This window comes from Terrapene carolina, unplaced genomic scaffold (genome assembly GCF_002925995.2).
Source record: "Terrapene carolina triunguis isolate 2854851 unplaced genomic scaffold, T_m_triunguis-2.0 Scaffold236, whole genome shotgun sequence".
NCBI lineage: Eukaryota > Metazoa > Chordata > Testudines > Emydidae > Terrapene > Terrapene triunguis.
The window spans coordinates 16,318,576-16,345,379 of NW_020664587.1; the positions used below are offsets into that span (position 1 = coordinate 16,318,576).

General features: G+C 39.9%; 1 protein-coding gene across 7 annotated transcripts in view; it reads left to right on the top strand.

Moving 5' to 3' along the window:
- The window catches only part of THRAP3 (thyroid hormone receptor associated protein 3), a 67,616-nt gene that overhangs the window by 15,021 nt on the left and 25,791 nt on the right, over nt 1–26,804 (top strand). For 2 of the 7 annotated variants that reach the window (XM_024202921.3, XM_024202924.2), the window contains one exon: nt 12,464–12,555. The gene's annotated coding sequence lies outside the window, so the exon portion shown is untranslated. Of the gene's footprint in view, nt 1–2,196; nt 2,278–2,479; nt 2,577–6,911; nt 7,057–12,463; nt 12,556–15,552; nt 15,794–17,859; nt 18,059–26,804 lie in introns of those variants that run through there. The other 5 variants (XM_024202922.2, XM_024202925.2, XM_024202923.2 and 2 more) reach the window with 5 other exon arrangements.

Sequence of the window (26,804 nt, forward strand, 5' to 3'; positions counted from 1 at the left end):
ACACCAGTTCAAAATACAGGGGTAAAATAACCTCTCTGCTGCTACTCAAGATTCCTCTGTTTATGCATTTCTCAGGTGTAATTTGATGGTCTGTAGCAAACACCAATTAATACCCCATCTTGTGCTTTATCTATTAGGATATTGATCCATAAGCATTCATGATCATTTTCTTCCATTCTAAAATAAATGTATGAACTGCATCCCTTGATGTGTTGTTTCATCATCCACTTTATTATACATTAGGGACTCGCTCTCAATGAGATTTGTATGATATTCCACATGTTTGATTCCAAAACCTATCTGTGAAATGGCTATGTGGAGTTTCTTTGTAAACGTGAGCTGTGGCTATCTAATGGAAACACAGCTACAACTCCTGAAATTAGATTATAAACTATTAGTGAGGTGTGATGTATGTTTAGGAAGGGTAGTCTTGTTAAAACACAGGACTGGGTGTTGGAATACCTGAGTTCTATTGGCAGATCAGCCACTGACTTGTTTTGTTACCTTGGGCAAGTTGATTGACCTCTTCAAACTTCAATATCCCCCATATATAAAATGGAGATAATACATCACCACCTGATGGTGTTGAGATGCTCCATTACTGCAAAATATTAGAAAACCTGTAAGCTTTATAAGTGGCTTATGTCAGTTGCAGAAATAATAGTTTACCCCCACATTGGAAAACAATGTGAGGGCAAAAAAGGGGGGTAATTTGTGTGGGAAATAGAAAATGTAACTAGGTAGCATGGAGGGAGAACTGTTGACTTGAGAGTAAAAGCCAGCGAGTATTTTTCCTGACTCTGCAATTGATTTCTGATGTATGTTTAGAGAGCTCTTTTTAGGGGACTGACATTTTTCTGATGCATAAAATGGCATTGATTAAAACTAGTGGTGTAACGTATGGATCATACTTTTGGGTAATTTAAAGATTTTGATTTATATTCTTTAAAATATGTTGCGGGGTTTTTTTTTGTTGTTATAAAGCATTCCTTTGTGAAACTCATCTTTTGTATTTGTCATACCTTGGATACAAATTTGTTTTCCAGCAATCCGTGAAATTTATAGGTTTTAATTATTTTTTCACTCTCCATTGTTTGTCACGCCCTTTTGAGAGTTTTTTGCTTGGCAAACATCTCCTCCTTCCCATCCCCATGTTTTTTAGTGGTCTATGTTTTTCCTTTGTTTGGGTCAGCTTGGCACTAGGAACAGGTTTTTTTGGTTGCTGCAGCAGCAGGAGAAACACCATTATGTTTCTATTCTGTTGGCTGTTCATATTTCTTTTATGGTAACAAGTGAAAAAAGCGTTTTAAAATCTAGAGGACATTCCCAACTGTCTTATGATAACTAGGACACTGTTTTTAAAGGAACATTATAAAAATGACAGCCATTTTTTTTGGGGGGGGGAACTAGTGTTTAGGATTTTTTGTTTTTTGTTCTGTTTTCTTATGTAAATTTGACTTTGGAGTATCAGTCCGCCCCCATTTGGTGTTGACAACCAACATTCTGGGTATATTACAAACATGGATACAATTTTTTCAGGGTAAAATTCAGTAAAAATCACAGAACAGTTATGTGGGGGGGGGAGGGGGAAAAAGGACAAATCAGGGTATGGTCACAGTGGGACTGAAGCCAGAGCCCCGCCGCCCAGGGCTGACACGGAGATATGTTAAAGTCACAGAATCCATGACCTCCGTGACCAAATCGTATCCTTAATTACAACCAAGTGATTGGGTAAATGGGATTATAATTTGCCCTTCCCAGGGAGGTCTCTGTACTTCTCACTTTGTGTCTAGAGTTTAATCAGAACATGTTCCCCCTCCTTTCTCCCATTCAGGGCAGTTTTAAGAGATGCCAGTTCAGATAAGTTCTTGGGGTTTGACCAGTTCTTCTGCATGGGTCGTCATATTCTAATAATTTCTTACTTCTCAGTTAGAGATTTTGCATGCTGTTTTGGCCTCTTTTCCAGAAATGTTGTGCATTGCAGAACCTTTAAACAGTTGGTGAAATTGGATACTCAAATGCTGGTTTAGCTTTCAGGAGCTGATTTTTTTTTTATTCTACACAGCTGGTAAAATAGAATTAACCACCATTTTCTGCCTTCCTGAAAGATGAGCTGAAATCTGTCTGTACAGTATGGGCTAGCAGTGTTCAGGTGGACAGGACTTTAAATTAGCCTTAAATTGATTTTTAGCCTGTGGCACCATGCCAAACATCATGGGGAGATGCTAATATCCATATTTCGAACCCAGATTAAGAAGAAATACTATTGTTGAAAGGGTAAGTGCTTTTAACAGCATTTTGCAAGCTACCTTTGGGATAGAATGCATTAGCTATTAGCTGTCAGCATTATACATCCAGTAAGACAGCATGTGATGGCTGTTGTAGCCAAGTGAAGCAATAGTTAGATGAATACCTAAACTGGAATTTAGAGTGAAGGTCTCTATGCTTGGGGGAAGGCAACAGGCGATCTTTGACAATTGAGTGGTCAGGACATCTGGCACCACCAGAAGCACAATGCTCCCAAACACCACTCTGTGTAAAAAGAGGGTGTTGGATAAACAGAGTTGCAGTGCATAGTAAGTATTTGTTGTTGGAATATGCGTGATCTTCGGTTAATTGACTTCTTGAGAATGAGACACTATACATACTTTATATGTTATAATTAATAATTATGTATTTATACTTTTGGATGTTCTTCAAATGTCAAAATAGGGGCTACCCTTCTGCTTCATGATAAAAATGTATGATACCTAAATTCTTGCTATGCCATGACATTGATTCATGGTATCAGAGACAGCAAATACTTAACCTTAGAAACAGAAGTTCAATTTTAGAAAGTTTAGCTACATCTAGTACACCAAATAATCTTGTACCAGGAAGTTATCAAACCATAAATTATACATTATGTGATTTTTACTGCTATGCAGCAAGCTGTTGCTGGAGGCTGTATGTTCTGCATTTCATGTAAGCTTGAAAGCATGTATATTCTCACTGTGCCTGTACGTGTAAAATGAAATAAGACTGTAATTTTTAAGGATTGCTGCTGCTTTCTGTGGTAACTTTTCCAAATCAGTACTTTCCACTGGTTATGCATAACGGCATTGCTCAGCAGTGACACATCTGTTGCAAAACAAACAATTGATGTCCTAAAATAAGAAATTGCACTGCATGACATTTACTCCTTAGGAGGCTTCTGATAATTTCATAGTTCCATTTTTCAAATGCAGTGTAATTGCTGGAAAAATCACTAGTGCTTTGTCTTTAGAAAAATGTATCACCAAATATCACAAAATAGGTGAATTTTTAGTTGAATCAGGAATTAAATTAAAAAGGGGAGCAGACATTTTTTAAGTGGTTGCGATACCTGAATTATACTGGTTTTGTTCAAGTGTGTTTTTTTCATTCTGCATGAAACAATTGTTATATTCTTTGTGTAATGTAAAATAACAAGTATTAGACAGTGTCCAGCAAACTCAATTGACTAAATGTTTCTATCCTTGTAATTTCACGTACTGGGGGAATGGTGCCTCAGGCTGGTTAACAAATACATAGATTGTTCTGTTCCAATGTTACATGAAGAGAATAAACATATTTAATGTCAATAAAATAGGTTTATTCTGTCATTTAATATTTCATTGTTTTAGAATACACTTGGATGGGACCCCAATGTTGCTGTGTCTGTATCATAGGGAGTATCCCACACTGTTAATTCAGACAAAAAAAACAGTTTTGCTTTATAGCTTTATAATCTGGAAGAGCTGCTGTTCTAGGATCTCTAGAATACTGACCAAGCAATTCCTCAGAGCACCATGTAAATTCATAATGCAATTTTTTTGAGGATCCTTGGTGCTGCTGCTTAAAAAAACTCTATATAATACTGTGTAACAGACTTGAAAAATATACTTGAAGTTGCCCCCTTGCTTGCAGTAGGGTAAAACATTTTCTTACAAAATATCTGTAAATAAGTTTTCTACCATGCTGTGAACCAAATTTTTGACAGCTTGATGCCATTACACCTCTCTTAAAAGTTAGGTTAGTTACAACATGTTTGGAATTTCATATGGGAAGAGTCAATCTCTGAAAGTGAATAGAAACTAGGGTAAGCGGAGCTATATTTGACAAAGCTAGTGTCTCCTTGCAGTAGTCAAGTAATTAGAACCTTGTTTTCAAAGCAAATTTGGCATGAGTTAAAGTGGCAGTGTTGTCCAGGAAGGTTCCCTTTCAAGATGGTAGGGCAGGTGCAGTTATTTTAAACCACTGATATTCTGTGTACTGTACTCTGATTTCTCTCATTAATCTCCATTAAGTACCCAGCATTTTGCTTTTATTCTAATCTATAAAAGGGAATTGCAGTGTTCTGCTTTCTGTGAAAGCTCCCAGTGAAAATAAAAAGCAAAGTCTGCTTTAACGTTGCTAAATGGACAGGTTGTGTTGTGATTAAAAACATAAAATTCTCTACAGAATAATAAAATTTAAAAATGGACTAATCTGGGATATGTTTGAAACTTCAACAGACTTGAATGGTTATCTTCTTAGAAAATTCTTGTAATAAATAATGTTGAGTATGTAGATATCATTTTCTGTCTTGAGCTTTCATACACCAGTAAGGCATTATCCGCAATACCCTTTTTCTTTTGCTTTGGATTCACTGAAAAACTCAAACCATTTTTAAATTCCTCCTTTCTAGTTTGGCTTTTGAATTCTGTCGTTGCTAAGGTGCCTAATATTCTCCACCCCACACCCCCACTTGCCCAGGATTGCTTAAAATGGGTGAAGTCCTAAGTGATGGTCCCCTGTATTTTGAACTTGCTCGCCAACAAGCTGAAGAGGACAAGAGTTGCAGGAGGAAGGAGAAACTGGCTCCCAGTCATGGTCAACAGCCTCCTGCTGAGCCTGAAAACATCTGCCCTCATTGTAATAGAACTTGTGATTCAAGGATTGGCCTTATTAGCCACCTGAGGACCCATCACTCCCATGGAAGATGATCATACTCGTTAACGAGTGATCGCCCATCATCATCAATATTCCCCACCCCGCACCCCCACATGCACACGCTTCTGAATAATGTCACATTTTTAGTAACGAGTGTTAAAAGTGTTCAGGCTTATGTTGATCCATGCAGTCTTTTTTGCTATGTCTGCACTGCAAGTGCTACAATGGCACAGCTGCAGGACTGCAGCTATGCCACTATAGTGTAAACGCATCCTGTGTCGAGGGAAGGCATTTTTCTGTTGATGTTAATCCATCTCGTTGAGAGATGGTAGTTGCATCAGTGGAAGAATTCTTCCATTGACCTAGCTGCGTCTACAATGGGGGTTATGTTGACCTAACTATAGCACTTGGAGCGTGAACTTTTTCATAGCCCTGTGCAACGGAGCTAGGTCGATCTAATTTTTAAGTGTAGACCAGGCCTTAATGAAGATTGTGGACTCTGAATGAAAGGTCATTTAATTATGTAAGCGCCCAATACTACAGCGGGATGTGCGTGAGTGGTCCTTCCTGCTGACTTCATGGGATTCTGCCTGCATGGTTTCCATTGCAAGGTTGAGCCTTGACTTAAGAAGTAAAAACCTACTAGAAAAGTAAAATAATACTGAGACTTCATTTTCTGAAGTAACAAAGCCAAAAGGTGCTTTCAGTGTTCTGTAAGATTTAAACGTTTTTTGTACATTTGACAGAGAGAAGTAACATTGACGTAGTTAGCTATGCCTTTTGCGTTTCAGATGGGTTTTACTGTTACCTTATCAGAGTCGCAGAGTGACGCTGCTGGTAAATAACTTTTATGCAGTTGTCACACATAGCAGATATAATCCTTTTTTTTAATGAGGCTGGACTGTTCATTTAGAACAGCAACTTGAATTGGCTTTGTGTCATTAACTGTCTAGGATACTGAAGTAAGACCGTATCATTTTCATCCTTCATTTATTATTATTATTATTGTTGTTATAATAGATATTCAAGCTCGTCAAAAACTGTTCCAATAATGTTTTTCTTTAATCAAACTGGCAGATCTTGCTCCTTGCACTGAGATGGAGTTGTGTAACTGAGGTCGACTTAGCCCCGTAATGTAGACCTACCCCTAGATATTTGATTGTCACTCTGAGTTTGATTCTCAAATGGCCATACAGCAGATATGACAGGTGCAAGTGATAAATGAACATTGGACTGTTGTTTCTTTTATTCAGGGAGTTAATGCATAGTATGAAAAATATCCCACTTGGGCACTAGAGTGGAAGGGGAAAGAGTACCCCTTCTCATTCCTTTGCCAAATGTACATATTAAAAATGTAAAGACAGCAGGAAAGTCATGATGCTACAATGTTGCTTTGGAGCAGTTTTCAGTGAGTTTGTAGTACCTGCATACAAGAGAACGTGCTAGGGACATGGTTTATTTTGGTTTTGCTTGTGTTAGATTATTCTAGTAGCTCATGTCTGGTGTAGATAGAGAGATGTCTGCCTTGTTTTTCAGTATTTGTGTTTCTCATGCAATTTGATCTACTCCAGTCACACTGTAGTTCATAAGACATGGATTGATTATTATTAACTTGAAAAATAACATGCTATAAAACATACTTAATATGATAGTAGCTGGCTATTCTGTTTTATAATAACCTGATTCTTATTCCATGCCCCTAATTTGAGCTAATACTTTAAACTCCTACATCACCTTTCATTCCAGGATCCCAAAATACTATACAGATGCAAAGTACATCTCTGATTCCTGCCCCTCCTGCCACCTCCCTGGAAGGCACGCAAGTGTCACCACTTTTTACAGATGCTGACTTGAAGTACAGAGTGTAAGTGACTTGTCTAAGATCAGATGAAGAGTCAGTAACAGCACCAAAAATAGGGACCAGGAGTCTAATCAAGATCACACTTCTCCCTCTGCTAGTAGTCAGTTGTTGAATCCCAAAGCCTGTTGTTGCAGGTAGTTACCAAGTTGGCAAACTGAATGTTTTCAGAAGGCACTGAACAGCTGCATTTCCACTCATGTCAGCAGTATAGAACCCTGACTCCTTTTTGGAAAATATAGGTTGGGGAGTTGTGGCAACCAACAGTAAGTGATCTTCAAATGATAACGATGCAGCTCTGTGGCTGTGGGCAAGGGCTAGATGAGTTGAAGCAATATAAGTCGTACAAGTCTGTAATTTGGACATTGGAAAGTTGCTGTTTTCAAAGAAAATGAAGTTTCAAATTATTACTCTGAAGTTTTGTTAATTCCCTGTTTAGGCAAGTGGCTGCCACTGCTTAATTATTCAAAGTACATTTTGTACTTAAAAACAACTGTTTCTTTGGTTTTCTGTTTAGCATGCTATTGGAGTTCAGATTCGTAGAGTACAAATATGTTAAAGGAGAATGCATTTTATCTTTACTGAAAATGAAATGAAGGCTAGTTTAAGCAAATAAAGTAAAGTTTAACAGTTGTTGCTAAAAACTGACTTCTTTTCTGGCATTGAACTTATTAAATTATAATTAGGTTGTGAGCTGTTTGGGCAAGGAATTGCCTTTCTGTAGGCAGCATGTACTTCATTTTGGATGCTTTCTATAGTATAAGCAAACTACACGGTTTTCTTTGTTATTTGCTAATGTAATAAAACAGAACTGGCCAGATTGGGAGCAGGTAAAAATTAATTTTTCTTTCCCCAACTAAACGCATCTTCCTACAGAAACTTTACAAAGCATTACTCGTTTTCCTGGTCTCTGAGAATGCTGAGCCCAATTGGTTCTGTGTCACTTTGTGGCCATTTAAACATTAAAGTGTACATGTAAGCTAACTTTTTTTTTTTTATCCCATTGATTACTAAATGTTCATAGCTTTATGGTAGATGCTTTACAGACAAATATGAAGACAAATGAAGTGTTTCTTTTGGTAGAGACCAGTATGCTGTGCTTTTGCTTGCCAGGCTTGGCAACATGTGGTGATCTGTGGTATGGAAGTTCTCTATAGGATTCTTGAGTGTCATCTAGCAGGCTAAGAGTATTCTGCTCTGATAGCGTCTACAGAATTTGCCTGGATATGTAGGGATTCTTTTCTGTTTCAATCCTTTCACATGTGTTAAAGTAATAATTAAAGATTCCTTGAAAGATATTCCAAAAAAGGAATTGGGAGGGGAGGGAATCCCGAGAGATAATGTAATAGAGGTCACGAGGAAAAAAAGAGGAAACGTTCTAGAAAAACGCACTGCATGTAAACTTTAGAAATGTTCTTGTTTTGACCCATGTCTTGGCACATGGAAATGTTCTTAAAAATGGGCTGGAATGTAAAACCTCTGATCTATAATCTCAGCTTCAGTACCTCAGTCTTGAGTGCGTTACCTCTCTGCCTCACTTTCCCTATCTGTAAAATAGGGAATAATAAAGCTTGCTTACTTCCTGGGTGTGTTGGATTAATGCTTATGATAAACTACTGTGAAGATAAAAAGCAGTATTAAATAATAAGAATTAAATTAATTGGAGCTTTTTAGTTGAAAGAAAAATGTTTGGAATACATAAAAGATCAGTACAAAAAGATACTTATGAGATCAGTATGCTGGGGAATAAGCTATAAAAATAGAAAAGGGTTTTTATAGTAAAAGGAGAAAACTGATCTAACATGGGTGAACTTTTCCTCTATTAAGATTATGAAAGGCAGCAAATTCTCACAGAGCTTATTTTTCATAGAGCATAAGACAAATTTCCTTGTCTTCCATCAAGTCAAAACAGATCACAATAAAAATAATGGAATTATGTGTTTAAAAATCTTATGATTATGGGTTTCTCAGAGGATTGACAAAACATCGATAATAGCCTAGACCCAAAGGAAATCTGAGATTGTGCATTCAGTAAAGTAAGTGGAACTAGTGGTGAATAGTTAACTTTAAAAAAAAAAAAAAGGGAGGGGGATAGAGGGGGTTTGTGAATTTGATATCAGTTGCATACCCAGAAAAAATGAGACACTTCCGCTATTGGTCCTTGTTGAAATTAGTCTGTTTGTAGGAATCTTTGATCTGTTTTAGTTGTGCAAATGGTCATCTTTGAAGAGCCATTTACATTTACTGTTTATGTCCCATTTTTCTGAAAATTGCAACCCTTTATACGGAATTCTGTAATGAAACCTGAATACATGATTCACCCATTAAGCCTTGATGTATTCATATTTAAATAGATGAGTCTTCTACAGGAATGTTATGCTGACATGAATGTATAAAGTAAGGAACTATGTCTCTTGGCTTGTGGTTTCCTTTAATGTTAAGAGAATTACATGCTCCTGGTCCTCTGATCGCTAACAAGAATAAACGGAAAACCAGCATAGGTTAACAATGAAATGTGTTTTGAACTGGCATATACTGTGAAATAAATGCTCATGGGGAAAGTGGTGGGTTTTTGTCTGGAGAGTTAACTTGTCAATCCGTAGTCATGGAAATGTAGAAATGTAATACAGCTTCAGGTAGTGCCTTTGGCAATCAGTCCCATGGTTTCCTTGGTGATAACACTGGTAATGATCCAGAAGGGGAAATATCAGACTCCCATGGTATGCCTGATTGGAGGTACAGGTTGCTGTAAAACACACAATTAATAATTTAGAGAACAATACAGAATAGCAGTCCTGGCTATATGAGCAGGGTTAAGTAGCAAGTACAAAATACAGGTTCAAATTAAGAAGTTATATCATGCAGGCATGGAAAATGAAACCGGTTGCGCTCCCACACTGTAATATGGTGTTAAAAGCCTACCCATCCTAATTTATATACTGTCTGTACTCTTCCAGGGGTGCACCTCAGAATTTGGGAAAGTCTGATAGAAAAGTCTATCCTAACTTTGGGCTGTAGCAACTAAGTGCCAGCATTTCAGTAAATAGATTAATCTAAAGGTATGACAATGACAACTGTTGTTGCCAATGAAAGGTCAAACATAGCAACTGTATGGAATCCCTCCCCAGCCCTCACAGAAATTGTAAGAATAAAGATCAGAGGGGGTAGCCATGTTAGTCTGGATCTGTAAAAAGCAACACAGGACTCTTGGTTGCTTTTTAAAGAATAAAGATGTGAACTTTGTCTATGTTCAGCTGTCTCCAGGTACTTCCTAGCCACATCCAAGAACAGAACTTAAGGACGAATAAACAAAAGAATCGGAAACAGGAAATAGCTTCCTGTAACTTTAGTAGCCTTAACTACTTTTGAGCCTAAACTGGGCTGCTTGCTATGCTGATTAACAATACTGGAAAGTTCATCCGCATTTGATGACTAAATGACAGCAGTGGTGCTAAACCTGAAACCATCAGCTACTTGTGAACTTAAATAAGATGGGCTGCTAAACAGTGTTATTTTTAGTTATACAGTCACGCAGCACATGTTTGGTTTGGGCAGCTGGCAAACGATACCGAGGAGCCCTCCTTCAGCCTGCCAGGGACTTGGTGACATTCTCAGTCTGCAGTTGCTTTTGTATTTTTGTCTCAAAAATCTGTGATTCTCTACTGGTCTGTTTTTAAAAAGTAAGCAAAAATGTGACTTCACCACTAGCTATCAGCTGAGTCGGTTTTTCAGAACAGGTGGTGCCAGTGGACATCCATTTCAGATCAGGCTGCAAATGAATAGTTCAGATCTGCATTTCCTCTTGTAGTGGAAGTTATACACACCAGGAGTTGCTTTAATGTGCATAGGTAAACGTAGACCGGAGCAGAAAAAAAGCCTTATCTGGAGGGTAATGCAGAGAACTGGATGTCAGGAGATTTAGGTTTCATACTCAGCTCAACCACTGATTTGCTATGGGCCCTTGGGCAAGCCATTTCACCTCTACTTCAGTTTATCCATAGTTAGAATTGGAATAACATCCTTACAGTGGAGTTGAGGTTTAATTTATTAGTAGATTGTAAAACATTGTAAGTGTCTTGTGTGGAAGGTACTATAAAATGCAGTATTTGTTATTAATATTTCCTGGACAGATGACTGTCTTGTTGAGTTTTTCTTGCTGCTTTGAACCTATTAGTCTTTACTCTAAATAAATTCATTAAAATGCATAGCTTGTTATTGAAAAATCTCCATTGCTCTGTAACTGCTTATCAGACTTGGTCCCCAGACAAAATGTTCAACATGGGCCGTCACAACTTAATCTGTCTTGTTGCATTGATGCCAGCAAAAGCCTTCGGTAAAGAAAGTTTTTAGCAGATTTTCAATTTAGACTTAAGACTCAGTTCTAACTTTAGTTACACCCATTCAACTGAGGGCAGAATGGGGCCTTAATTAGGTGGGGAAGGGATGGATGCATCTGTGTCAGAGATGTCACTGGCACAAATGTTTCGTCTTCTAGTCAAAAGACCTTATATCATTGTGAAATAAATAGCTAATCTAAAATTTTGTCCCAAAATAATGCTTGTGCCTCTGAATTTTTTTCTCCCTTTATAGCCTTAATGTTGTTCCTTTGTATCTTGTAATTTGTGTTTATATTGGAAATAAGACTTAAATGTAAAGGGAATAAATCCCCAAGGCATTCTAAAGTTACAGGTACAATAATCGTTTGTGCCATTCCATGGATTAGTATGGCTGTGGTGCATCCTGGTTTTTCCCTTCCCAGGAGATACACGTCCCCTTTACAGCACACCTGGAGAGATTTGAGAAGTGCAGAGTCAGGCTGGCTGTTTTCCCCATTTGTTAATGCTTAGTGCACATAGTGTGTTTTATCTTTAAGGTTCTTTATAAACATTGCATTTGAAATCTCTATTAATTTGTACATAATACTCTCCGCCTGCTTTGGTTTAAACCCAATATTTTATTTTGTGGTGAAAATAGCAAGAGTCTGCAAGTGGCGCCCTGGATATAATTGCCAGTTTCTTATGCCTGAAGCAGTGATCTATTTGTGGTGATGTTGGACGGCCACTCCTTGGGCTATAGGGTAGCAGCTGGGAGTGCCGTAGGGACTGTTCCTGCTGAGGCACAAACCATGCTAGTTACAAGCATTTTCACACATTGTTGTAACCAGCTCAGTTTGGTGTTTCAGCGTGAACAAGGATTTTAGAAATCCCATACTTCACTGTGCTGGCCAGAACCATGCAGTAGACTTCTTCCTCAGCCCAAGCAAGATTGTAGCACAGTTTATGAGCACTCTGTTAATGCAGACGAAGTTACAATTCTGTTTGAAGACAAAATATGAACACTGGTCTAGAAAGGGAGGGTGTATCTACAGTAGGTTCCAGAATTCAGCTGTCCTTGCTTGCACTGTCTTGTGGGGGAAGTGTGGTAGAAGTGACTACTTGATCACTGACAGTTGTTAGCTTGGAGTTTGGGATTAGAAGGGAGAAAAAATAGTGACTGGGTGAAGGTAAATGGATTGACTTTCCAAGTTCCTTTCTCAGAAGGTAACCAATTCCCAGGTTTAAGCTGATAATGATAAAACCCACAGTTTTGTGTATAAAACCTCTTGCCTTAAAATAAAACCTGGTGTATGGCTTAAATATACAGCTGCTTCAACACAGTTTCTTTTTTGTGCAGAATTGTTTCCTGATTTCATAATTGGAGAGGCTGAAACAGTGACAGGTTACTGTTGAGGTGTGGAAGGTGTGAGTGCGTGTTCCAGCAACCAGGTAAGTTTATTACAAAATTAAGACCTAACATCTCTAAGGAGGGAGTTGGGGGAGTACCTCTCTTTGGGATTTGGACTATACCGTATAGCAGTAGGGCTTTATAGTTTTAGCATTGCTGCCTCACAGTTTAAGCGCTGACTCTGTAAATGGAGTTTGTTTTGCTCACCAGCATTGTTGCTGTGTAAGCAAGGCAATATGTAATACCTTTGAACCTGTATTCTCTTAATCAGTACAAAAACAAAATTCTACAACTCCTCTAGTTCCTGGATTGGGAGTGTACTCTGCTGATTTTGTACTTCCTGGTCTTATTTGCTACTGCTTTACGAGGTATGAACCCATTCTGCAGAATGACCTTAAATGTCCCAGAAAGAACAGATACCTAAAATCTTTTTTTCATAAATGTTTTTAATGCTTGTTTAAGTACTTACAACCCATCAATATTTGTTGGGTTAGAGTCCATGTTTTCCCTTCCGAGGGCCTTATTTGGGCATTGTGTCATAAACTTGGGTCAGAGTAGCACGTAATATTTTTTTCCCCTTATAGAACCATGGCAGTTATTGTGTTAATGCTTCATATCTTAAAATTTACTTGAAGTGGTTGCTCTTTGAAAAGCAGAATACAAAAACCTATAAATTAGGTGAAAAGGATATTTGGAATAATTAGTCTAAAACACTGGCAACTAATGGGAGTGCATAGCAGTGATAACTTCTTGAAAATTCACTGGGTTACTGGAAACTGTCCATAGATGAGGTCAGATTGAACCACATGGAGAATAAAAGCTGGGGAAAGTCTTTTTTTTTTTGTTTTTTTAATGCCAAAAATCTTTAAAATGGTATTAAACCACAGCAGGGCGTAATTAGTTTTGAAGTGTTTACTCCTACCAACAACTTGCTTTTCTTTTAGATTGAGAATCATGGAGAAAAACTAATTGCTGTTTGTTTAATTGTATTAACCTGCTCTGCCATGAGCTATGAATTTTGTGAAAGAGCAACATGTTTGTGCCATTAAAATGATACCTCTTAGCAAGGAAAGGAATCAAGATAGTTCAACCACAAACTCAAAAGTTAGAGGGAGAGAGAATAGGTACAATGAGTGGGGATGTCTGAACCACAAGACTTTTAAAGGATTCCATGTAAAGAAGAATTTGCTTTTTGCACTGAAAAAATCTTCAGCTGTTTTGAGTTCAGTCCCAAAGTTCAACACTTGTAAAATATTAACCTCCCTTACAGTGTGTACATATTGCAACACCAGTTCTCTGCCTTCTATGCCAACAAGTCCTGATTAGTAGCTCAACTGAAGCTCCCCCTTCCATTTTTTTTAGTTTGGATGTCATGGTGTCCTGCAAACAAAGGGTCTTATTTGTGAGCTGAGACACCAAAGGAAAGTAAATTCCTGATTAAATTACAAAATGTGAAACAGAGCCTCCAAACCTAAGGAAAATGTTCCTAATTAATAAGCATAAGGCATTTCAGACACACATCCAGTTTGACTTGTTCCAACGTCTTCATTGCTCAGAAAGGTTAATACTGTCAGCTGCACACAGTAAAAGCAGGTGGTTTTCAGTACAGTGCAGCTTGTACATCAAAGGATAATTTTTTGACTAGTCATGATAAAAATTTGATAAGGGAGGGTATTGTTCTCTCTGTTTCTTACATAGGTGGAGGGACTGAGCAAGTACACGCTGGGAGTCAGGACCCCGTGTTCTGTTTTTGGTTCTGACATTCACCGTCTGTTATAGCCTTAGGCAATTTCCATGACTTCTCTCTGCCTCCATCTTTAAAATGGGAATATTAACCCTTGTCCTCCATTGTAAAGCACTTTGAAATATATAGAAGCACTTAGTATTACTTTCATCATTATTATTAAAATAGAATGTTTAACATTTCCCAATTAGCTTTTTTTTTAGCAGATGGTTATCCTAATTTTTGTTCTAGTTTTTAATAAAGTACAGAAAATAGCTACCTGTGCGCTGCAGAAAGCTGCCCACCGCTTTTCCTCTGCAGTAACCTTGAGACCTCATGTTCAAATTGCAGTAGGATTGACTCTGGTCTTCATCCTTCCATGATAGATTAACTGAGTTTCATTCACTTAACGATATGGTGGAGGGCAACACTGGGACAAGGCCCTTAGAAAACAAGTTTTGCTACCTCTTCTTCATGGGTGTTCAAGACCCTGTGGCATTTTTGTGAGTACAAGGCTTTGTTTCATAGCTCTTGGCCAAAATTTGTCCCTATTTCACTCTTGTGTACCCTGCAGAGCTCTGCTTGTCTTCCTTCCATCTCTGAGGTAGCAGCATTTTAGTGGAGCTGTACCAAATGTATATAGTTTTTAGTGCTTCAAGATCCTTTGCAATGTCAGTGAAAATACTACTAGACCTGCACACAGCACTGTGACCAGCTTATGTTTGCCTGCTCTCCAAATACATTTCTTGTGGAAGCAAAAGCCCCTAGTGTGCTCTTTTGGTTAATGTGTGAAATGAAGTTAAGCTTGATATGTGGAACTTTGCTGCTAGGATGGAGACAAAAGCAAGTGTGATGGTGTTTTACTACTTATCTGAGAAGCCAAATTCTGAGAGTCAACTCCAGTTCTGAGCACCAAGTGAAATTTCCATACTTCTGGAAAACTCTAACTTACTTTTCCATATAAACCCTTAGCAGGAGAGAGCTTTGAAAAGAAAGTTTGTTCCAACAGCAGATTATTGTCATAGGAATTTCACAGTACAGAGAATTTCTGGATGCAGCTCACGATTTTCAAAAAAGATGATATTGCGTTACCTTTAGTTTAGCAGTACTCACAGCACCCAGTGAAAAGCAGGCTTTAGCTGATGGTTTTTTCATATCTTCTGCAGAATAGGAAGGACTACACAGAACGAAAAGGTAAAATAACCTTGCCTAAATACAAGTTAATTTCAATGCATTTTACCCACATTTTGTGTGTATACACACACTAATGCTTTGATATGGTAGCTGTACACATTTTGCTTTCAATTATTTGCAGAAGTGTCTTAATATGGAAATAGATGAATCAGATGCAGTAATTGAACTCAACAACTAAGCTTCATGTTAGTCCCTGGAAAGCCAGTGACTAAGTAAGGCTGGATTGATTATCCTGAACTCAGTGATGCAAAGACATATCTGAAATATTTCCTTCTAAGTGCTGCTGCTTGCAAGCATTTACACGGAACCCAAAAGGAATGGCTATTGTGGATACTGCAACTCCACCCTCACTTGGCCCCTGGGTAAGTCCATAAATATGTCCTTATTTTGTTTTCCATTTATGCAGGAAGTATCTAGTTCAAATTGTTTGCCTGACAGGAGAGAGAACAAGAATTCTTTTCAACAAGTCAAGCAAATAATATTTTGACCAGATCCAAGGAACTTCTGCTGTTTAGACTGCAAAAAAAGACAAAGCAGTGCAATTCCTACATAGAATAAAATTTTTACTTGAAGTTTTAAAAAAGATAGTTAAACGGCTTGTTTCTGGGGTTTTTCTTTATTTGTAATCTGTGGTAATTTAGAGGGGAGCACCTTTTCTGTGAAGTGTACCTTAAAATCAGGACATCACAGCAGTTTTGTTAATTTAGCAATGCTGTCTAGTTTTTAGCAAGATTACTTGATTTTAAAATTATGCTATTGGAAATGCATCATCTCTCATTTAGGAACTTCTCATTTTTCCTGTGCCACTAGCTGAAAGAGAGAACACCTTTCATCAGCACTGCAGAGTGCAGGAGGCACTGCCAGAACTTGACCATGTTGCATTTTTGTTTGAGCCTTGGCCTTCTAGTGTGGAATTTCTCAGCCATCTTTATCAGAATGTTTGTATTTAATAAAATACAGCATCAGCTTTTCACCTTTAAAACGATGACTCAGTAACCATCACAAGAAAAAACTGACTTCATTCCTTATTCAGGTGACAGAGCAATCAAAGGCTTCTAGTAGCCTGTATAATCTCTTAGTTTCTGCAGTTAAGGTGGAGACCAAATGGATGGATGTGACAGGGAATCTGCGTTGAATCTGCTTGATTTATAAGGGTTCTTGGCTTGTGGATAAAAGAACTCTGGTTTCAGATGTTTAACACCCTTAACCTTGCTACAGAATATTTAGCCAAAATTACTAAAAATTCCTAACTCTTTTCAGACACATGTTTTTACACTTGAGAAGTATAGTTAACTTGGAGTGAGCACATTTTATTGACGTCTAACAACTGTAGATGCTATAGAAATATGCAAACTACAAGATGGTCAAATTTGTCAACAAGTACACGATGTAGTCTAAGAAATGTTCTCCTTTGAAGCATTGAGGAGCCAGCGGCTGTGGCCCATCTTGATCAGAGGCTAGGTGCCATCAAGGAGAGCGATATGTTGGTGGTAGCAACTAGTTCTTTGGAGTGCTTCCTTTCTCCACCAGTAAGCCAAGATCCCTGTACCAAACGTCTTCCTATAGTAACCAGCAATGATCATCAGGAATGATTATGTAATCAGAAATGCAATGTCAAAAAGTTCATGATATGTAATTTTATTTTAATAAAGATTTGTTTTAAGATTTCCACAGTGTGGCAGTATTTTAACTCATTAATATTTTAACTGAGCTGTGGATTATTGAAGCTGCCCAGCATGTTGATGTAACGCCTCTGCGCCTATTTGTTCTCTCCTATTTAAATAGTTACAATCCTCAGTAGAACTGCCTTAAAGTTTGACTCTGAAAGATAGCTTTAGACTGTATCCTGTTCCTAGATATCAGACTCACTAAACCAGGGGTTCTCAAACTGGGGGTCGGGACCCTTCAGGGAGTCGCAAGGTCATTACATGGGGGGTCGTGAGCTGTCAACCTCCACCCCAAACCCCGCTTGCCTCCAGCATTTATAATGGTGTTGAAAATATTTAAAAGTGTGTTTAATTTATTAGGAGGTTGCACTCAGAGGCTTGCGATGTGAAAAGGGTCACCAGTAAAAAAGTTTGAGACCCACTGCACTAAACCATCATTTGGGAAGATTCTTTCAACACTTAACAGCTTTAACACAAGGTTGCAGCCCGGTTTCCAGACAAAACCAGCAGCTTTGGTTGAAAATTGGCTGTCAAACTGTCTCCCTCTGTATGAAAACAGTTCCAAGTGCACACACAAGTCATTCCGGCCTTGCTCTCTGCAACAGATCAGGCAGGATCACCAAAGCTTTTTTCTGCTGCCAGATGAGACCTACTTTGCAATGGAGGAAAATAATCCTGGCCCTTTAAATGTGGAAGGGGGTGGAGGTTGAAGTGTCGTCAGGACTGAAAGCAGGAAGGAAATGTGACCTCTCGCAGACTCATTGCTAAAGAGGAGCCTCCATAGCTCTCTGTGCAACGTGCAACAGGCTTCTGCTGCACTCCCCACTCGCAGGGCCACGCACGTTTTCATTTTCTACCCACTTCCAGAGCTGCTCTCCTCTATCAGCCGTGTCAGGCATTGTGCCTATGTTTCCTTTACGTGGATTCCCCCCTATCCAATCAAGAAGTCCAAACAATAAGGTAAGTGTTTAGCCAGGGCCACTTTCCTAGTTAATCCGTCTCTTCCATTTACAGGTAACTCTTTCCATTAGAACCAGAGTAATCTTCAGGAGTCTTGTGTCACGATAAATAAATTCCTTCGAAACGTTGCCTCCGTCAAACATCTGAGAATTTATTTCAAGTTTCTACAAGGAATGGAGAGAGGGAACTATTTATATTCTTAGGATTTTTGTACTATAAAGTTCAGAGGCAATCTCGGTAAATAAATCATTTAACTCCTTTAGGACAGAACTCTAGGTTGAGCTGTTCCAAGCTTACAAATGCAATGTTACCATGGTGAGGTGAGAGGAGTCTGCCTTGCTCTTCTGGTTTAACCCTTTGAGTCCAGAGGCTGTTTTAAAAGAGCTATATCTAGGAGCCAGCTCACTTGCTAGGAATGAGTTCTGTTTTCTATTTTTATTGCGTGCAGTGACATTGACGGTCAAAGCAGCAACCAAAACAGCTTTACAGGGAGGAGAGTTTCTGGCACTTAAACCAAACAAAAGAATGACTGACTAGTAAATGTTGTAGACCAAAGTAGACTCATGGTGACAACAACAAAAATCCCCTAAAAATATTTAGTTTGATGAAACAAACAATATTCAGCTTTTTTTAAGATCCTGTTTTGTGATCATCTCAGGCCACTTTATGATCTTCTGCATGAAAGAGAAGCATAAATTTAAAATCTCCAAACAGTTGAAAGTGTAGCATCTTCCTATTCTAAGTATGGTCGTGTTCCTATAGCTAATCCTGGGATGAGGGAGGGGTAGTGTTTTCTCCAGGTGGTCAGTAGTAGTCTGAGGAGGTGATCGTGTTTTCAGACCCTCTAAAACTTGGTTTTGTGCTGGGTAAAAAGTAGTCTCTTTGTTATCAGGACTTCATTAAGGCTGGCTCCCTAGTGTGCGAGTCTAGTATGTTGTAGATTGGGATAGTCAATTATTTTTTTGTCAAGATCCAAATTTCTTGATCAAGGTATAGTTAAGGTTCAGACTCCCATAAGTAGGGTAACCTCTTTGGAGAACTCAGGGCTTGTCTGCGCTTGAAATGCTACAGTAGCATAGCTGCAACTGCTTCAGTGTTGGTACTACCTACGCCAATGGGAGGGCTTTTTCCATCAACATAGGTACTTCACTTCCCTAAGAGGCAGTGGCTAGGTCGGAGGAAAAATTCTTCTGCCAGCCTATCGCTCTCTACACCAGGAGTTAGGTTGGTTTAACTTAGCCACTTGGGTACGGATTTTTCACGTCCCTGAGAGATAGGTGGGTCAACCTAACTTTTTAGTGCAGACCAGGCCATAGCTTCTTGTTAGTTTTGTTATATGAAAACCACTAAAGACTTAATTGTTCAAGGTGCAACTTAGACCACCTTTTGTGGCCTTTAATATCTTTTTAAGCCCTGTGGCTGTTGAATTCCTTCCATTATTATATTTTACTTACATCCTTCGTTTCCACTGTATTTTGAGTTTGGCTATTTAACTTTTGGTCCACATTTGGCTAATGGCCATTTGAAAAGCTGCCAATGTCTCAACACAATTATTTTATACAGATTGTTTTCTTTTAATTTTTATGTAAAAACTGTCCTTTCACAAGTGTTCTCTCATTGAAAAGTGGCTATCATTTGGGGCTTTCCTACTTTACTGATAATGCTTCTCATCTGTGATCTGTTACTGCTTATTTTTCTGCATCCAGAGCAGAAAACATATATTTCCATGTGCTTTACAGTATGGAATATTTTAACTATTGTTAATAGATTTGCCATTACCAGTTTTTCTTGGAAGGGGAGGCAGAGCATGTGTCATTTTTAAAATGAAAAAACTAAAGTAACTTCTGTCTTGGTAACTTCATCTGTTATTCTTGGGCATAACCCCACTTTGTATCGTGCTGATTCTGTTACTGCCATCATGCTGTTCCTGAAAAAGGTGTTGGTGACAGTGGTTGATGGAGTATCCCACACACTTTGGACTCAGAGAGAGCAACTGGAAATGAAAACATTTCAAGTCAATCCACTGGAATTCACTTAAAATGGACACAAGCAGCAGATAGAATTATTTAGCTTATATAAATAGCAGGTAAAGAATGAATAGGCTTTTAGCTGTGTAGCACCTTTTTTTCTTTCTGGTCTCATACAGCAAGTTTTACTATTTTAACCAGATCCACAAAAAGATTACTGAACCTTGTGTTAACTTGACCAGTTTTCCATATTCAGTTAACATTACTCTTAGCTTTAAACTATTTCCCTGTTTCCCTCTGCCCAGAAGTAATATTGTAGTGCACACATTTCAGGTGTGTTACTGAGGAGTCCAGTTTATAAATCAGTTTCTGATGCACAAAAGTTTTAAATGCACTGTTTTATGTCATGATAACATCTTTTCTCACAATTTTTAGGGATTTAGATGGTAGTTTTTAAGCATCTTAATTTCTTGTACTACAAGGGCAACTTGTGATATCACACATTAAAAATATATATATAGTCGTATCTCACATGTTACTTGCTGCAATAATCTCCACTGCAATATACATTCTTCTCCCCGTGGTATAATGAAAAATAATTAAGACTGAAAGAATTATGACTAAATATTTGTTTTGCAAACACCCAATTGAATAATCAGTTTGAAAAAAATACACTCTCCATGCTTGTTTTCTGATTGGAAAAATTTAGAGCCATTGAACTATAAAAATAAATAGATCATAACTTGTTAGTCCTTCCAGGAAGAGGCGATTGCCTAATAACATCAGTCTGCATATGCTGTAAAGTCACGGTATTATTGTCCTTTGCCATCCTAGGGCAAAAAGAAAGAACTCAGGGACATCCCAAAGCTGCTATTCATCTTTGTTCAATTTGCCTAAGAAGAGCAGATTTTTCAGGGAGTCTCAAGATTATAAACAGGTTCTTTCACCTGGGCTTTGTTTTTGTATTGTGACTTTTCAAAGCAAAAGTAGGTTCAAAGAGACAAAAGCCGATTCTGCAAATTGTGAATTTTTCTTGCAGCAGCTCTAATGAATATTTAACTGACTGCTAACGATAGATGGGAAGGAGATTTAATTATTTGGATATTTTTGTAGAAGGCTCAGTTCTTGCATGCTTAATGGCATGTAATGGTTGTCCTTTCGTTAATAGCTTTTTGGTATTTTTTTTTTTTAGCCCTGGCAAAATACTTTTCAGTCTAGTTTTATGTTCGTTTATAGCACTGAGTAAAATCTGTTTTCATAACATAAATTTTTAACAGAACATCTTTAAAGCTGCATTAACATCTGCTATAAGGCACATAACCTAAGAGGTTTTTCTTTCAGAATTTTAGTTTCAGGGTTAAGAACCTCTGGTTTCTTTTTTCCTCACCACTCCTATTCATTTTAATATTTTCTGCATAAACACCATGTCTGAAAGAGCCTTTGGATTGTACATCAGTGTGCTGTTGGTTATATTTTAAACTGAAACCAAGTACTGATTAGTAAGTACTTTGGTATTAACAATCCTATTTAAGTACCATGCAGTAATAGTCTACTTCTACGGTGTTGCTTGTCTTGTTCTAAGGATATGTTGATAAATTGCTCATGCTCGGTTACATCAAACATTGCTAGTTCAGATGATTATGGAGAAAATTACTGAAAATAAATAAATGTGCATGTGAAACTTACTAAAAAAAAAAATTAAACACAGGCCAAGGAATAAGGATTTATAAAACTTTTCAGATGGCTTTCAGCAATGAAACCCTATTACTGAATACTATGAGCACTGGCAACATATCACAGTAGAGCGGTGTAACCGAGAGATTGACTCCTTAATTGGAAATACATCCGTTAATGCGTAAGATGAATATTTGGTGACCTTGGGAGGCAGGTATTTGATTGAATTTTGTTAGGAAATGTTCTGGATGGCAGCTATAATCTTACTGAGTCAGCGTAATCTAGTTGTGTAGTGCTGTGATTTTCACTGTCTTCCAAAACACAGATTTTCGTGTCCCAAATTCATGAGGGTTTAGAGCTAGGTTTTGTATGTGACTGATGTATGGGGCGTTGGGTAATTTAAAACTGAATATTAAATAATTTGGCGGTTTTATTTTTTCTAGTTGGTTAATGTTTTAACATGATTTGAGGGACAAAAATTTCTTCAAGTGTAAACACATATGTAACTTAGTGGTGGCAGCTGAATAAATACATTTGTAGAAGAGACTGCATGCATACATTTTAAGTAATACAATTATCCATTATTGTAATTAAGGATTGGCATATTATGCTCTCATATTTTATAGCTAAAGCAATTAATGGAGCATGGTAGGGAGCTTTTCCTCTGACAAGATCAGGTTACGCTACCATTATTTCCATATGTTTTTACCATAAATGAAGTAAGCAGGTGATGCCAGCCTGTCCTGAGATCCAACTTGAATATCGATGGGCCAACACAGATTTTAGAAAGAGATCTTAAAATTTAACTGGTAACACTTATAAAGAAATTCCAAGTGATTATATTACTTTTTATTTTGAAATTATGGAGACAGCTGCCACTGTCCATGAGAGGTTTTGCTTGAGGAAATTGATCCTATAATCTGTTCCTTGTATCTCTTAAGAGGCATATTTACTTTACCAATATTTTCCATCCCCGTATCCCAAGCAGTCTAACTGTAAATATTCTGGTATGTATATTTCTAGATGTGCCAGATGAAGAATCTGGATTTAAGTCTGCATCTGTCACTTTCCAAAATGGACAGAAAAGCGTAGTGTTTAAAGCTGACCTCTGTTTGAAGTGGACATGTCAGGAAAGGCAAAACTACTTTTTCAAAATGCAAAATCTTTCTAGTTATAACTGTAGTGTTTTGTACCCCTGCTGTTACTCTAGACAAATGAAGATGCAATGTAAAGAATTTTTTAAAGGTCAGCAGTAAGCACTTACAACACATTTTGCAAACATTGAGCCATTTTTTGCCCTGGAATATGCACATGCATTTCCCATTGGAACCAGGGGGTCTGAATTGCAGATATCAGAAGATAGAATTTGGCACTAATATTTACAACAGTCCATTGAATTATGTAATCTCCCTGAGGCAGAGGAAATTAGGAGAACAGATCAGGTAGTCACAAAAAGAATCTAAGATAACATGAGAAGTCAAGAAATCTGGATTTAGGGGTTGATCTAGGGAGTCTCTCTGATTTCATGGACTTTCCATCACACTTTTAGTCTCTTGTTCTAACCATTAGACTGGACATGGGTGCTCCTTGTGCTGGAGACAAGGGGTTTCCTTTTTTCTACCCTTTTCATGCTCTTAAAATGTCTTGTGTCTATCATCTGTCCCCAAAAGATACAGTACTCCATGTTAGTAAAACTGAAACACAAACCCACAGTCATTTTTCTAGTTATAATTTCAGTTGTCTGTCTTGCTGTGGCAACTTATTAGATAAATTGGATGATCCAAACAAAGTTTGCATCAGGAAAATGTTAATATCTGGAATTAAGTATAATTTTTTCCCTTGCATCATTTCAGTATACAATACTGAGGAATGCTGCACATATCTCTCCTTTTTGCAAACACTGGATCATTCTCCAAAACTTAATAAGGACAAGGTCTGTTATGTAAGGGAGAAAAGTAATTGCAACTTGCTCAGCACTCTACTGGGCTGTGTTTCTGGTGAAATTCACCAGTATGCATAAATTCTGTGAATGAACTGCAGGGCTTTTCCATTCCTTAGTTTAAACAATATTTATCTTGTCTGCTAAACCCCAAATGCCCTCAGATTCTTTTGATACACAAAGTTCTTCGAGTGTTTGCTAATGTCGATTACATTCTAGGTGTGCGCACGCCCATGTGTGTGATCATCGGAGATTCTTGCCTTAGCAGTATCTGTAGGGTCAGATGTGGCGCCCTCTTGAGTGCCATGCTCATGTGTCGGTATATTAAGCACCACCAGCCCTTTCTTCTTACCGCCCATGGTGGTTAGTCGGCGCGCCTTTTCCTTGCCTACCAAGGGTTAGTGGTTTTCGTCTCTTCTAACTTCAAGCCTTAGGGGCCTTATAAATAGTTTGTTTATAGCAGTTAGAGTTAAGTAATTGTTCAGTGTAGTTAGAAGTTGAGTCCCAACTGGGACCTCGCCCCAGGCGAGTCCCAGTTGGTTTAAGCCCTGTTCAGACTTCAACAGGCCTATGCCTAATGCTTCGGTGTGTAGCACACCCCTGGCACCACTCTCTGTCGCCGGTGCCCAAAAAGAAGGCCAAGAAGCATGGCTCCCCAGCACTGGGCAAGAAAGGCCATGGGGTGTCGGGCAAAGGACCCAGTTCGGTCCGCCTGCCCGCACCGGAGCCACATGAACGTGCCTCCCCAATTGGGGCCCCTAACCCCCCAAGGGATCCACCACCTACTCCCAGGAGTGGTAGGGGACTCAAACTTGTGGCTGGGCTGACGCCTCCCAGGCTCTCCCAGTGCCTAAAGAGCAGAGGCCTCTACCGCAACTGTGCGTACTGCAGGAAGCGGCAAAGGCTTCCTACAAGGGCAAGCCAGCCGTCAGGACCTCCAGAGGGCAGTTGAGCGCTGCCGATCCACAAAGCCAAAGCAACACTCTCCGACTCCGCACCGCAGATCTCCGGCTTCGTAGTCCAGGTCCTCTGTGGCTCGCCCAAGATCACTGGCAGTCTTGGTTGATTGCAGTCTCCGCCCTCTCAACGTGGGTTACCTAAGCGGAGACGCTGGTCACCATATTACCAGCATCATTCTCGGCATGGATCCCCGTTCCCTGCACTGTGGGCACGATCTCAGTCACGGTACTGGTCCCCCCAGCCCTGGTTCTCCTATTCGAAGCGTCTGTGTCCAGTGGCGATGGTTAGCTGACAGATGCTGGCATCGATGGCCCCACCGTGGTCACCAGAAGGGAATTCCTCTGGCATGGAGAGGAAGTCCAGCCCCTCGCCAAGGCATCACCAGTGCAATTGGCAACCTGAGGCTGCATTGACCTCTGCAATGCTGCCTCGGCAACACAGCCAGTGGCCCTATTGGAGTGTGTGGGGCATGCCTGTGATGCCAATGCCCCGTTCTCACCAATCGTCGGTCACCGCCTTGGAGCAACAGTTGACAGCACCAGCGGCACCAGGCTCGGCCCGCGAAGTGCACTCAGAGGTCGGGATAGAGGAGCAAGTGCCCACCCCAAAACCCCCTTACCCTGCAGGTACTGATGCCCAGGGCCCTCACCCAGCGGTACAGCCGTCATGCTCATCCGTAGATGAGGCGGTGACGGGGCCCTCAAGTGCCAGCCCACCAGACGATTTTAAAGACCACCAGGCGTTGCTTTGACAGGTGGCCGAAAACTTTGGCCTAGAGGTACAGGAGATGGCTGAGCAGACGGACACCCTGTTCAGTGTGCTCTCGGCATGTACCCCTGGCCGTGTTCCACTACCAGTGCACGGTGGGGTCTTGAAAATTGCCAAGGCCCTCTTGCAAATCCTGTCGTCCATCCCTCCCACCTCCAAGAGAGCTGAGAAAAAGTACTTCGGCCCAGCCCAGGGGTTCAAGTACTTGCATACCCACCAGCCTCCAGGCTCGCTGATCGTCTCTGCGGCCAACAAAAAGGACAAGCAGGGGCCCACCTGTTCAGCCCGCAAAAATAAAGAGGCGGAACCTTTTGGGGAGGAAAATTTATTCAACAGCCAGCCTTCAGTTTCAGGTGGTGAACCACCAGGCCCTCTTGGGCAGATTATGGGACTCCCTCCATAAGTTCAAGGAGTCCCTGCCCCAGCACTTGGCCCAGGAGTTTGGCCCCCTGGTGGAGGAGGGTATTGCAGCAGCAAGGTGCTTCCTTCAAATGGGGTGGGACGCAGCTGACTTGGCAGCTAGGGTGGTCGCATCGACAGTGACCATGAGGCACAGCTCCTGGCTCAGACCGTTGGCCTGTCCCAAGAAATGCAGGCCTCAATCCAAAATCTCCCATTTGATGGGAGTGGTCTCTTCGTGGAGCAGACTGATGCATGGCTCCATGGCCTAAAGGACACTCTGGTCACCCTTCCCTCCCTCGGTCTGCATATGCCGCAATCGGCGAGGAAGCAGTTCTGGCCACCAAGGCCTTGGCAGCCTCGACAGGGGTCTGCAAGGAGAAGGGATAGAGACACGAGCTTTAGTCGTTGCCGCCCTTCCTTTACCCACGCGGCCTGGCCTGGCAAAACATCCTGGGGGCCAGAAGCGCTCATTTTGAATGTGCTCTTGAGAGCAATGCCCCAGTCTAGTCCCCAGATCCACCTTGTTTTTTCCTTGATCGTCTTCATCCCTACCATTCGGCCTGGTGGCGGGTCACCTCGGACCACTGGGTGCTAGAGATAGTATCTCAGGGCTATGCCCTGCAATTCTCGGGCCTCCCCTCCCCTCTACCCCCGCCTTCCCCGTCCTCTTCAGGGACCCTTCTCATGAGCAACTCCTCATTCAAGAAGTCAAGAATCTCCTGCACCTGCGGCGGTGGAGGAGGTCCCTCGGGACATGAAAGGAAAGGGGTTTATTTCCACTACTTCCTAATCCGGAAAGCAAAGGGGGCCTCAGACCCATTCTGATCCTGCGACACCTCAACAAGTATCTCAAGAAGTTGAAGTTTTGCATGGTCTCCCTGGCCTCCATCAGCCCCTCCCTGGATCGTGGAGACTGGTACACCGCCCTCAACTTGAAGGACACTTATTTCCATATTCCAAGGTCACAGATGTTTCCTCCATTTCATAGTGGGGGGGACACCATTTCCAATTCACAGCGCTGCCCTTTGGCTTCTCA